Genomic DNA, 13,177 nt, shown 5'->3' on the forward strand with positions numbered 1-13,177 from the left:
CCCTGACCGACGGTATCCCAAAGGTAAGTACTGGGGTGAGTGTTAGGTGTGGGGGTGGGGTTTGTGTTAAGGTTATGCAGCAGAGGGGGGGGGGGGGGGGGTGTTAGCTGTAGCCGCCACTCCCTGTGTCCTTGGTCCTAGTCACCACCCCAGCCGGGTTAAGATTAGGGTAGGGGGCCGGGGAGGGGTAAGTTAATTACCCCATCCCGTGTCGGCATTCTAAAAGTCGGGATGCCGCGGTTGGTCATATGACCGCCAGCATCCCGACCTCCGGGAAAGCGTATCACGCCCTATATCAGATATACAGGTATTTATAGTGGGATTTCACCTCTTTTGGGGTCCCAGAACAAACGCACATTGACATTTGAATTACCACCTCCAACAAAAAGAAAAAATAGAGGAGGGTGAGCAAAGTGTATTGCGATGAACTCTCCATTTTTCTTCACAAGCCTAAAAACATGGCCATATACATTCCATATTTCCCAGCACTGTTAATAAATGATAGACATTCCTCATTATCAGAATAGACCTTTACGCTGCCTTATAAAAATTCCTGAGACAGTTCCTGGCAGCAATGTATGTATCCCTCAGCACTGGGAATGTCTTGATAATCAGTCACTCATGGGACCTCAGCTGTTAATGTGGCTGGGATGTAAAGTGGGAAAGCTAGCTGAAGAATGCAATATTGTGTTACCAGCTAAAGGATTTCCTTTTTCTGGGGATTAGATTAAAAATCTTAAATCTATAACCCACATTAAGATCCAGCTAAAGCATACAGGGAGTGAGCGCAGCTTTCCTGTCAAAGCGCCACATCTGCTATACTCCATTTGACATTTGATTAGTATATATGAACCAAATCGAAGGCGCATTTTATATGATGATATACTGGTTGGTGAATGCAAAGGAAATGCCACAAGAGGGTATGAACTGGCACAGCCAGGCCCTTGAGCCCACAAAGGCTGGTGGTAGATCCATACGGCATACAGAAATGCTAGGGCCAGATTAAGGCTGGTGGGGGCCCAGGGCAATGTAGGTTGTGGGGGCCCCCAAACCAACCATATGCCAGCAGTCAGCCCACCCAGTGCCTCCACCAGCCCCACTCCTTACCATATTACTCTGGCCTGTCAGCAGGCATTAACTCCGCGGCTGGGGACCATGCTGGCGCTGCTGGTGGCAGGGACGGAGAAGACTCCAGGGCGGAGCGGACAAGCTTACTGCTTGGGGTAAAGGTACACGGCAGCTATGAGGCAGGAGACCGCACTGGCGGCAGCACACCAATGGCTCTGCTCTCACTTTCACTGTGCAGGAGAACCTCGGCGGCCGCTGTTACTAAACAGCTGAGCCTCCATCCCTGCCGCCAGCAGCGACAGCAAGGTCCACCAGCCGCGGAGTTAATGCCTGCTGACAGCCCAGAGTCAGAGCCGGCCTTAGCTATAGGCAGGCTAGGCATTTGCCAAGGGCATTCAAGCATGTCTAGGGGCATCCAAGCATGTCCCTGCAGCATCTCATGCTGAGAGGGACAGTCCGCAAACTAACTGTTACTTTCCAAATGTATTCAATCAGTACTTGTATACACTGCTGTTTACATTTGTCCAAAAAAAAAAATGCACACTGTGCCTTAAACTTCCTCTGACATGCTTGAATGCCCTTGACTTGTGAGACCTCAGACAGACAGCAGAAGCCAAGTAAATGCAATTCCTGGACCTGTGACATTTTTACTGACTATATAAGGTTATTACTGGATGGCTTCTTATGATAACACATGTGTATTTTGGAAGAATGCTTCACAGAAACCTGACATCACCTATACTGCTTGTGCACATGGGGGAGGGGGACCCTGCCATCCTGTGTGTGTCCCTTATCCCTGTGCAAACCTCAGGTGTCTGCAGGGACATAACATGGGCAGTGTTCTCCCCACACTTTATTTCCTAGTCAGTCCATACCGTAAAATTCCCCTGCCATCTAGCACTGTAACGTGGTCAGTAAGTTGCGTTGTGCTATTTCTATATGAAACATCAGTGCAGCGTGACTTTTGGACACATCAGACTGGAGGGCAGAGCATTTAGCTCCCACAGTATAAAGTAAAGTGCATGCAGTTAACGGGAGTAACAGACACCAGCAAACACACTGAATAGTGAAGAGAATGGACAGTTTCTACATGTTTGATACTGATCTTTTTGTATAACCAGCAAGTGTGGCAGTATCTGTGGCAGTATATGTGTATTATGGGCATTACTAATGTGGGGCATATGTGTAAGGTGCATTACTGTGTGGCATTATGTGTATTATGGGCATTACTAATGTGGGGCATATGTGTAAGGTTCCTTTACTGTGTGGAATTATATGTATTATGGTCATTACTGTGTGGCATTGTGCAGAGTTGAACTGGCCCACAGGGTAACCCCCCGGTGGGCCCCACTACCTGAGCATTGCAGGTACAGATGCAGAACTAGCGGCGGAGCTAGGGGGCACCAGACAAAATTTTGCCTAGGGCATCAAATTGGCTAGGGCCGGCTCTGCCCAGAGTAATAGGGTGACATCTGCAATTCAAAATGAAGTGTGTGTGGGGCCCCTGGGACGGCCGCCCTTGTCTTAATCCGGCTCTGAGAAATGCTAGAGGTGCAGGCTGTGGATGCATTTATATAAGGGCCATGGAGAGGGGATTACTAATGCCCTATTCTAAGGCGGAGATGTATTAAACAGTGAAAAGAGTGGCGAAGTGAGCCAGTGGAAAAGTATCCCATGGCAACCAATCAGCATTGAAGTAACACTTATAACTTCCATACTATAAAATTATACATAGCAGTTGATTGGTTGCCATGGGCAACTTCTCCACCCTTTTCACGGCTTATTTGTTCTCCTGTTGACAACACCATCATCTTCCCTGTTCCAACTCAGCTGCTTCTGTGTCACTCGTGACTCCTCCCTCTCCTTCGTCCCCCACATCCAATCTCTGGCTCAATCCTGAAGATTCCATCTAACCAACATCGCTCGCATCGGGCCTTTCCTCTCCCAGAGTGCGACTAAACTTATTATCCACTCACTGGTCATCTCGCGGCTGGACTATTGCAACATTCTCCTCACTGGCCTACCACTCTCCCATCTCACTCCACTCCGTTCTCAACTCCGCAGCTAGACTTATCTTCCTTCTCTTCCGCTGCTCCAGCACTAACTCATATTTTGCTAAAATATGAGTTCAACACTATACTTTCCTTTAATGGGTCTTACACCTTTTGGCCACGTCTTCTTTTGTTGGTGCACATACATATTATCACTTTCCCGGGTATCTGAATTTGTAAACAGAGTAGAATTTGAGCTCCAGCTAATTAACAGGGAGGTATAATTGCCAAGTAGGGGGGTATTAATTCCTGCAAAGTCAGTGATATACCTGGGGGTATATTTACTAAGGTGTGAGTTATTTTAGAAGGGGAGATGTTGGCCATAGCAACCAATAAGATTCTAGCTATTATCTTCTAGAAGTAGCTAGATAAATGTTAAGTGGAAGCTAACTGGTTGCTACGGCAACAATTCCACTTCTACAAAAACTCACAACTTATAACTATACCCCCAGATGTGTTATGATGGAATTGATATGGAGACATCCCCTGTTACACTGCATTATACCTTCCTTCTAGGGCCAGTTTGCTGCACTTGAATAATCATATATGAAGCGTAACTACTCATGAGAAAGAATGCACTTGTCATGGTGAAAGCCCAAAATCCTATGAGTCGCAAGGGATACTTGAATTGTTGTCTCGCCTTAGGAGTAAATTAGTTCCCAGCGGCCTCAGAGAATAAACAGCTAATGGAGAACAATATATAAAACACGTGAAACACTGCGCTCAGCCTCTGATTTCTGTCCTTGACAGTAACAATGTCAATAATATCTCTGTGCGTGTGCAGTCTCAATTCTAATTTACATATGTACTGTATAATGGGAACCAATTGTTTCGTCAATTTATGTCACACAGGTGTACAAAGGCAAAGGTGTAAGTGGCAAAATATATTTTATTGAGGAGTCACAGTGCTCCTGCCCAGGGCCGGCCCTAACCAATATGATGCCCTAGGCAAGATTTTGTCTGGTGCCCCCTAGCACCACCACTGGTTGCACCTCTTTCCCAGCACCATCACCCCTCACCCATAGCAGTCCTTATTTTGGTGTTTGTACCCCCTATATTTTAAATAGGAACAGTTCGCACATTTGGCGCACAGCCCAAAAAGGGTGTGTTTTTGCTGGCAAGGGGCATGGCCACACAATAGTAACCCCAATTCAAATTACGCCACACAGTACTGCAACTTTATTCACATTTGATCATGCGATAGTGTCCATAATTCATATTACATCCCATCGTAGTATTACTTTACCTTATAAACATTACTCCTCACAGTAGAGCCCCTTATTCGCATAACATCACATTGAATTGCTCCTTATTCACATTACACCACACCCTATTGCTCTTTATTCATATTAGATGACACAGTAGTGCCCTTTCTATATGCAACGCCACATAGTAGAGCACCCTATACACATACTGCCACACATTAGTAATGCATTTATACACATAATTCCACACAGTAATGCCCCTTACACATTATTAATGTCCTTATAAACATAATGTGCCTTACACATTATGACAACCTTTATTAATGCCCTTTTACACATAATGTCCCTTACATATATGCCGCACATTATTAATGCCCTTAAACACATAATGACACATAGTGCCCCCTACACATTTGCTGCACATTATTAGTGCCCCTATACACATAATGACACACATACAGTAGTACCCTGTTACACATATGCCACACATTATTAATGCCCTTATACACATAATGACACACATAGTGCCCCTTACACATGTGTTGCACATTATGAATGCATTTTTACATGACACACATAATGCTCCTTACACATATTCCGAACACTACTGCACAACCAACCCACTCACATGCACACAGCACTCACACTTCCACTAACACTGTGACCTCTGCCTCTGCTTGGATACAGATGTGTCCTCATAAATCTTGCCTCAATGCTAACGTCGGGCACCTTTTTTATGAAAATGCATCTTATTTGCATTGCTATGTGGCTAGGATGCACAAGCAGATTCTGCTGATTAAAATGATATGCAGCATGCCTATATACTGTGTGAGACTGTGGCTGTATCTGCATATGAAATGCTATACAGAATATAGGCATGCTGCATATCATTTTAATCAGCAGAAGCTGCAGATGCCCCTAGGCATAACAAATGCCCTAGGCAATTGCCTAGCTTGCCTATAGCTATGGCCGGCTCTGCTCCTGCCAAATGACTTATCAAGGCTATAAGCTGTCTTGCTTCAACTAAAAAATAACTCTGTCCATGTAAGCGGCATAAATAAATCCAATACAAAATCTCTTTAAAAAGTCTCTAGACTCTGGTGATAGCCAGCAATGCTACTGCACATAAATGAGCCAATTAACAAAAGTACATGTTCAATTGCTAATCGCAAATAGGTGTAAACTGATCAATGTGTAATGGAATGAAAATGGGCCCTCATTCCGAGTCGTTCGCTCGGTAATTTTCTTCGCATCGCAGTGAAATTCCGCTTAGTACGCATGCGCAATATTCGCACTGCGACTGCGCCAAGTAATTTTACAATGAAGATAGTATTTTTACTCACGGCTTTTTCTTCGCTCTGGCGAACGTAGTGTGATTGACAGGAAATGGGTGTTACTGGGCGGAAACACAGCGTTTTCGGGGCGTGTGGATAAAAACGCTACCGTTTCCGGAAAAAACGCAGGAGTGGCCGGAGAAACGGGGGAGTGTCTGGGCGAACGCTGGGTGTGTTTATGACGTCAAACCAGGAACGACAAGCACTGAACTGAACGCAGATGCCGAGTAAGTCTGAAGCTACTCTGAAACTGCTAAGTAGTTTGTAATCGCAATATTGCGAATACATCGGTCGCAATTTTAAGAAGCTAAGATACACTCCCAGTAGGCGTAGACTAAGCGTGTGTAACTCTGCTAAATTCGCCTTGCGACCGATCAACTCGGAATGAGGGCCATGGTTTTTCACCCTGAACAAAAAAGTCCTTAGTGCTGCTAACCGCAGCAAATGTTCAATTAAACAAAACAGATGTGTGGTGGGGGATATATGTTCTGTGGTGGGGGTATATATTGTTTAGTAGGAAAGATCAAATACAAACATTAGCTGCTCGCCAAATTCACTAGGTAGATCGCCTCAGTGCGCAGGTGGTAACTCCTTGCAGCTAATGGAGAACTGTTCTTGTGTCTCGGCTATAATATCAATATGACACAATGCCGATGGGCAGTCTGTGGCAGGTTGTCGTTCAGAATACCTTATAGGTAAATGTTTCTCTCCAAATCACTAAATAGCGTTTTTCCTGTCCTCCCTTTAGGAGACTAGACTGAATGTGACAGCAGTTTTCCTTTACCTCAGTGTGGTGAGGGGTGACACGACATTTATAACACAGGGTGAGTATCCGAGGCGTTGGTGACGGCTGGTTACCTGTCTTAAAGGTGTCAGACTGGATACACCTCACACGGATTCTGCGCTACCTTCACAAGTCCTGGCTGCAGACAGGTGGGCATATGTAAGAAGACATGTTATAGGGGAGTAGTGGCACATTTTGTTCCCTGATACTGTTTCTCCCCCATATCTTAAGGCATCCCCGTCATTATCAGCGCTATCTTTAAGATAGAGCACCGATGTGCGAGGCAATGTATGAACTGTCAATATCTGCAGATGTCATTGCCTGGCACACAGCACTGTTCCTGTCTGTCAGCTCTGAAAGCCGGGGATTGTGCTTAACAAAATTAATAACGTTTTTTGGTTTTCCCAACAAGCGTGGGTGCCGCTGAGAAAAAATAGGATTTTAATTACCTACCGATAAATCCTTTTCTCGTAGCCCGTAGAGGATATTGGGGTCCACATTAGTACGATGGGTATAGACGGGTCAACTAGGAGCCTTGGACACTTTAAGAAAACAATAGTGTGCACTGACTCCTCCCTCTATGCCCCTCCTACCAGACTCAGTCCAGAAACTGTGCCCGAGGGGACGGACATATCTTGAGAGGATTCAGAAAGGATAGTGGTGAGATTCGAACCAGCACCCACACACAAGAAGAAAACCATGTTAACCCAACATGAACAGGAACAGCAACACCTGAACCAACAACAATACTTAACCAAGTAACTATGCAGGAAACATGAAGCACTGGGCGGGCGCCCAGTATCCTCTACGGACTACGAGAAAATTATCTTATTCCTAGAGGATACTGGGGTCCACATTAGTACCATGGGGATCTACCAAAGCTCCGATATCAGGTGGGAGAGTGCTGAGGTTCCTGCAGAACAGACTGACCAAACGGAAGGTCCTCAGAGGCCAAAGTATCAAACTTGTAGAACGTAGCAAACGTGTTCGAACCAGACCAAGTAGCTGCTCGGCAGAGCTGTACGGCCGAGACACCAGGGCAGCCGCCCAGGAAGAACCCACCGACCGAGTAGAGTGGGCCTGAACAGATTTAGGAACCGGCAAACCTGCCATAGAATAAGCGTGCCGGATAGTAAGTGTGATCCATCGAGCAATAGACTGCTTTGAAGCAGGACACCCAATTTTCTCGGGATCATAAAGCACAAACAGCGAGTCGGATTTTCTGTGACGAGCTTTCCGTTTGACATAGATTTTCAAAGCCCGCACAACATCCAGGGACTTTGAAGTGGAAGAGGTGTCAGTAAGCACTGGAACCAAAATAGGCTGGGTGATGTGAAACGCAGACACTACCTTTGGAAGAAACTTTTGACGAGTTCTGAGTTCAGCTCTGTCTTCATGAAAAATCAAATAGGGGCTCTTGTGAGACAAGGCCCCAATTCTGAAACACGCCTCGCCAAGGCCAATAGTGTGACGGTCTTCCATGTAAGAAACTTTACATCTACATCCTGTTAAGGCTGAAAACAATCTGATTGCAGAAAATGCAACCTAACGTTAAGATCCCAAGGTGCTGTTGGAGGCAGAAAGTTCAGTTGGATGTGCAGAACCGCTTTCAAGAACGTCTGAACTTCAGGAAGGGAAGCCAACTGTTTCTGGAAGACAATGGATAAGGCCGAAATCTGGACTTTTACTGATCCAAGGCATAGGCCCACATCCACCCCAGACTGCAGAAAAAGCAGAAAACGACCCAGCTGAAATTCCACCGCAGGAAATTTCCTGTTTTCACACCAAGAGACGTATTTTCTCCAAATCCGGTGGTACTGTTTAGACGTTACCCCTTTACTGGCTTCGATCAAGGTAGGAATTACCCTGTCCGGAATCCCCTTCCAGGCTAGAATTTTACGCTCAACCTCAAAGCCGTGAAACGTAGCCACGGTAAGTCTTGATAGATGAATGGCCCCAGTTGCAGAAGATCCTCCCAAAGAGGTAGAGGCCACGGATCCTCCAGAAGCAGTTCCAGTAGATCTGCATACCAAGCCCTTCTTGGCCAATCCAGAACAATGAGAATTGCTTGAACCCTTTCCCTTTTTATTCTTTTGAGAATTCTTGGGATCAGTGGAACAGGAGGAAACACATACACCATCTGATACACCCACAGAGTCACCAGAGCGTCCACCGCCACTGCCTGTGGGTCTCTTGACCTGGAGCAATACCGCTGGAGCATCTTGTTGAGATGAGAGGCCATTATGTCGATCTGTGGAGTCCCACCACCGACGAGTCAAGCACCCGACCACCACCGGGTGAAGGCCCCACTCCCCTGGGTGGAGGTCATGTCTGCTGAGGAAGTCTGCTTCCCAGTCGCCCACACCCAGAATGAAGATTGCGGACAGCGCCACCATGTGTCTGCTCTTCGTTCCACCCTGTCGGTTTATGTACGTCACTGCCGTCACATTGTCCGACTGAACCTGGATGGCTCGATTGTGCAGAAGATGAGATGCCTGCAGAAGGGTGTTGTATATGGCCCTTAGTTCCAGAACGTTGATCGAAAGAACGGTTTCCTGACTTGACCACTTTCCTTTGAAGTGTTCCTCTTGGGTGACTGCTCCCCTCCCTCTGAGGTTTGCATCCGTGGTTAGCAGAATCCAATTTTGAATCCCGAACCATCGGCCCTCCATCAGGTGAGAAGTCTGCACCCACCACAAAAGAGAAATCCTGGCTTTTGGCGACTGACGTATCCTCTGGTGCATGTGTAGATGCGATCCGGACCATTTGTCTAGCAGATTCAGCTGGAAGGGCCTTGCATGAAACCTTTCGTACTGCAGTGCCTCGTAAGAGGCTACCATCTTTCCCAGGAAGTGAATGCACAGAAGCACCAAAATCCGGGTCGACCTTAGGACGTCCCTTACCATTGACTGAATCACCAATGCCTTTTCCAGAGGAAGGAATACCTTCTGTACCTCTGTATCCAGGATCATCTCCAGGAACGGAAGCCTCCGTGTTGGTTCCAGGTGAGATTTTGGCAGGTTCAGAATCCACCCATGATCCTGGAATAGATGTGTGGAGAAGGCAATGCTGTGTAACAACCTCTCCCTGGATGGTGCTTTTATCAGTAGATCGTCCAGGTACGGTATTATGTTTACTCCTTGCTTGCGAAGGAGAAACAATATCTCCGCCATTACTTTGGTAAACACCCTCGGTGCCGTGGAGAGCCCAAAGGGTAGGGCCTGAAACTGGTAGTGATAGTCCTGCAACGCAAACCTTAGATAAGCCTGATGAAGCGGCCAAATCGTAATATGAAGGTACGCATCCTTGATATCCAGAGACACTAGGAATTCTCCCTCCTCCAGACCTGAGAGCACCACTCTCAGCGACTCCATCTTAAATTTGAACACCTGTAAATACGGGTTCAGTGACTTGAGGTTTAAAATAGGCCTCACCGAACCGTCCGGTTTCGGTACCACAAACAGGGTGGAATAGAAACCTTTGTTTTGTAGTTGAATTGGAACTGGAACAATGACCTGAGTCTGTACCAGTTTTTGAACTGCTGTTTGTAAGGTTATACTTGCTTCCGGTGAAGCTGGTAAGCCTGATTTGAAGAATCTGTGAGATGGGAGTTCCTGAAACTCCAGTCTGTAGCCCTGGACGATAAGATCTTTTACCCATGGATCCAGGCATGATGTGGTCCATACGTGACTGAAATATTGTAACCGGTCTCCCACCTGCCTGTTGACCAGGCAGTGCGGTCCACCATCATGCTGAAGGTTTTGCGGAAGCAGAACCGGAGGTCTGATCCCGTGAGCCTGTATTTGCAGGTTTTCTGGACTTACCTCTATTGCCTTTGAAGGCAGCAGAAGAACCTTTGGACTTACCTTTAAACTTCGCTGTCCGAAAGGACTGCACAGTTGGTGCAGAATAGGATTTTCTAGCTGGGGGTGCTGTGGAAGGAAGGTATGTAGATTTACCCGCCATAGCCTTGGATATCCACGTATCCAGTTCAACTCCAAACAGGACTTCACCTGTGAAAGGTAGGCTTTCCACGCCTTTCCTGGAATCCGCATCCGCACTCCACTGGCATAGCCACAAGCCCCTGCGTGCTGACACTATGGCAGTGGTGCGTGCGTTGAGCAGTCCAGTCTCCTTTATGGCCTCCACCATAAAGTTAGCAGAATCCTGTATATGCTGTAGGAGTAAAATAATCTCCCCCCTGGACAAGGAATCTAACCTGTCAATTAGATTACCAGACCATTTTGCAATGGCCCTAGTGATCCATGCACAAGCTATAGTGGGTCTTTGGGCCACCCCCACCGCTGTGTACAGAGATTTGAGAGTGGTCTCAATCTTGCGGTCTGCAGCATCCTTCAATGAAGCTGCCCCAGGAACAGGTAAAACTGCCTTACGTGACAGAATGGAAACCGATGCGTCAACTATCGGTGGGTTTTCCCATTTGTTTCTTTCGTCCTGAGGAAATGGGAAGGTTGTAATTAACCGTTTTGGAATCTGATACTTCCTGGGTTAACCCAAGTTGCTTCAAAGAGGGAATTTAGGGGGTCATTCCGAGTTGATCACTCACTAGGTACTTTTAGCAGCCGTGCAAACTCCACGGGGGAGTGTATTTTCGCTTTGCAGGAGTGCGAACGCTTGTGCAGCAGAGCGGCTGCAAACACATTTTGTGCAGAACAAGACCAGCCCTGTAGTTACTCTTCGAGTGGGTTGATTCTTACGATGGAGGGACGGCTTTTGACGTCACACACCCGCCCAGCGAACGCTCAGCCACGCCTGTGTTTTTCCAAACACTCCCTGAAAACGGTCAGTTGACACCCAGAAACGCCCATTTCATGTCAATCTTCCTGTGTTCGGCCGTGCGACTGGAATGTTCATTAGAATCTGTGCAAACCCACGATGCTTATTGTACCCGTACGACGCGCCTGCGCATTGCGGCACATACGCATGCACAGAAATGTAGATTTTTAGCCTGATCGCTGCGCAGCGAACAACGGCAGCTAGCGATCAACTCGGAATGAGGGCCTTAATTCCTTAGAAGCAGGGAAATAGCAGAGGATTTCTTTTTCAAATTAAAGAAGGATTCCTCCTCGTCCTCTGACACTTTGTCAGGAATGTGCAAGACCTCTCTTATAGCTTCAATCAGGGCCTGTATTCCCTGTGCTAAAGCTGCATCATTCCCCCACTAAGTCCACCTCCCCCTGCTCTGGGTCTGATACATCATCATCGGTAACAGCCTGCATGATTTGGGCTAGAGTACGCTTCTGCGGACAAATAGCAGGGGTCTGAGACGCTGGGATGACCACTGAATCTCTATTCATCAGGTCATCTACAGAATGCCTTAAATATTGCGTCTCCTTTTCATTTTGGGATAATTTGTTTTAAATATTTGAAATCATCCCTTTAAAGAATCTAACCAAACAGGTTCAGATCCACTAGCCTGAGAATGTGTACTATCTTGAATACACTGCAGAGATCCCCCAGATTGAGAAAAGCACTCTGCTGTGCATGATACACACTCCTTTGACATGATAAATGTAAAAGAACACACACCCACACAGTGAGGAATAGGTTAAAAGCACAGTTAACCCACACAGAGCTCTTCTAGGGAGACACAGAGTATCGGAGCCAGCTACACAGCGCCACTATAGCTAAAGAATAGACTTAGCTGGGTCGCAAACTAAGTACCCTTAATAGGGCTTAGTACACCAAATTATTGCTCCCCCCCTTCCCCTTGCTATGACCCCCTGATACCGCTGAGGTGCTCTGGAGTCCGTGTGGAGGAGCTGCGCTTTCCTGTCAGGCTGCCTGTAAGCAGCAGAAGGGAAATGGCGCTGGTGAGCTGCTGGATCCGCTCATAGTGAAGGCCTCGCCCCGCTTATTATACTGGCTGAGGTGCATAATAAGGGTTACAGTGGGTTAAAACCCCTGTAATATGTGCCAGTTGTGGGTAATAGTAGTGGCTCCAGCCGCCCCTCACAGCGGTCACACAGTGCATCTGAAGCTTGGATTATAGCGTGCATGCAGCACTGCGCTCCTACCCTTATGCCGCCATTACAGCCGGTGACCCGCTAACCGGGACGCCGGCCACCTACTCACCACTCTTCAGTCTTCTTGCTCTGATCGGGGTGGCGGCGAGCTGCGGGTCTGCACGCTCGCCGTGGTGGGGCTTGCGAATAGGACCCTCAGGAGCTCAGTGTCCTATCAGCAGGGAACGGAACCATTAACCCTAGGAAGGTTGGTCTGTTCCCCCCCCCCCCCCCCAAGTGGTGCCAGCCAGACCTGCCTGAAAACAATAAAATTTAAAATAAATGCAGAAAACTCTTCAGGAGCTTCCCACGCGTGTCCGGCTCCTCCGGGCACACTTTCTAAACTGAGTCTGGTAGGAGGGGCATAGAGGGAGGAGCCAGTGCACACTATTGATTTCTTAACGTGCCCAAGGCTCCTAGTGGACCCGTCTATACCCATGGTACTAATGTGGACCCCAGTATCTAGAATTTAAGAGAAAATATGACCGGCGCATGCGCACTGAGGAGCAAAAGCCGTTAAGGACAGCCGATAGTGGGAGAGCGGTCATCGCCAGACAGGTGATTTAACACTCTCGCTCTTTGAGGTGAAGCAGATCCATACAAATAACAGCTGCAGCCAGCATTTTAATGTATCTACCCCAAGATCTCTTAACACAGGTAGGTGTATTATACTGGCACATATAGTGCCAGTGTAGCTCTTTCAGCTTTG

At 47.2% G+C, this 13,177-nt stretch overlaps 1 protein-coding gene across 5 annotated transcripts in view; it reads right to left on the reverse strand.

Annotated features, from left to right (window-relative positions):
• Nucleotides 1–13,177, reverse strand: part of SPTBN5 (spectrin beta, non-erythrocytic 5) — a 704,607-nt gene that overhangs the window by 640,665 nt on the left and 50,765 nt on the right. The window contains exon 1 of one of the 5 annotated variants that reach the window (XM_063947636.1): nt 6,517–6,575. The exons of the other annotated variants lie outside the window; for them this stretch is intronic. The gene's annotated coding sequence lies outside the window, so the exon portion shown is untranslated. Of the gene's footprint in view, nt 1–6,516; nt 6,576–13,177 lie in introns of those variants that run through there. 5 annotated transcript variants of the gene reach the window in all.

Source organism: Pseudophryne corroboree, chromosome 12 (assembly GCF_028390025.1).
Source record: "Pseudophryne corroboree isolate aPseCor3 chromosome 12, aPseCor3.hap2, whole genome shotgun sequence".
Classification (NCBI taxonomy): domain Eukaryota; kingdom Metazoa; phylum Chordata; class Amphibia; order Anura; family Myobatrachidae; genus Pseudophryne; species Pseudophryne corroboree.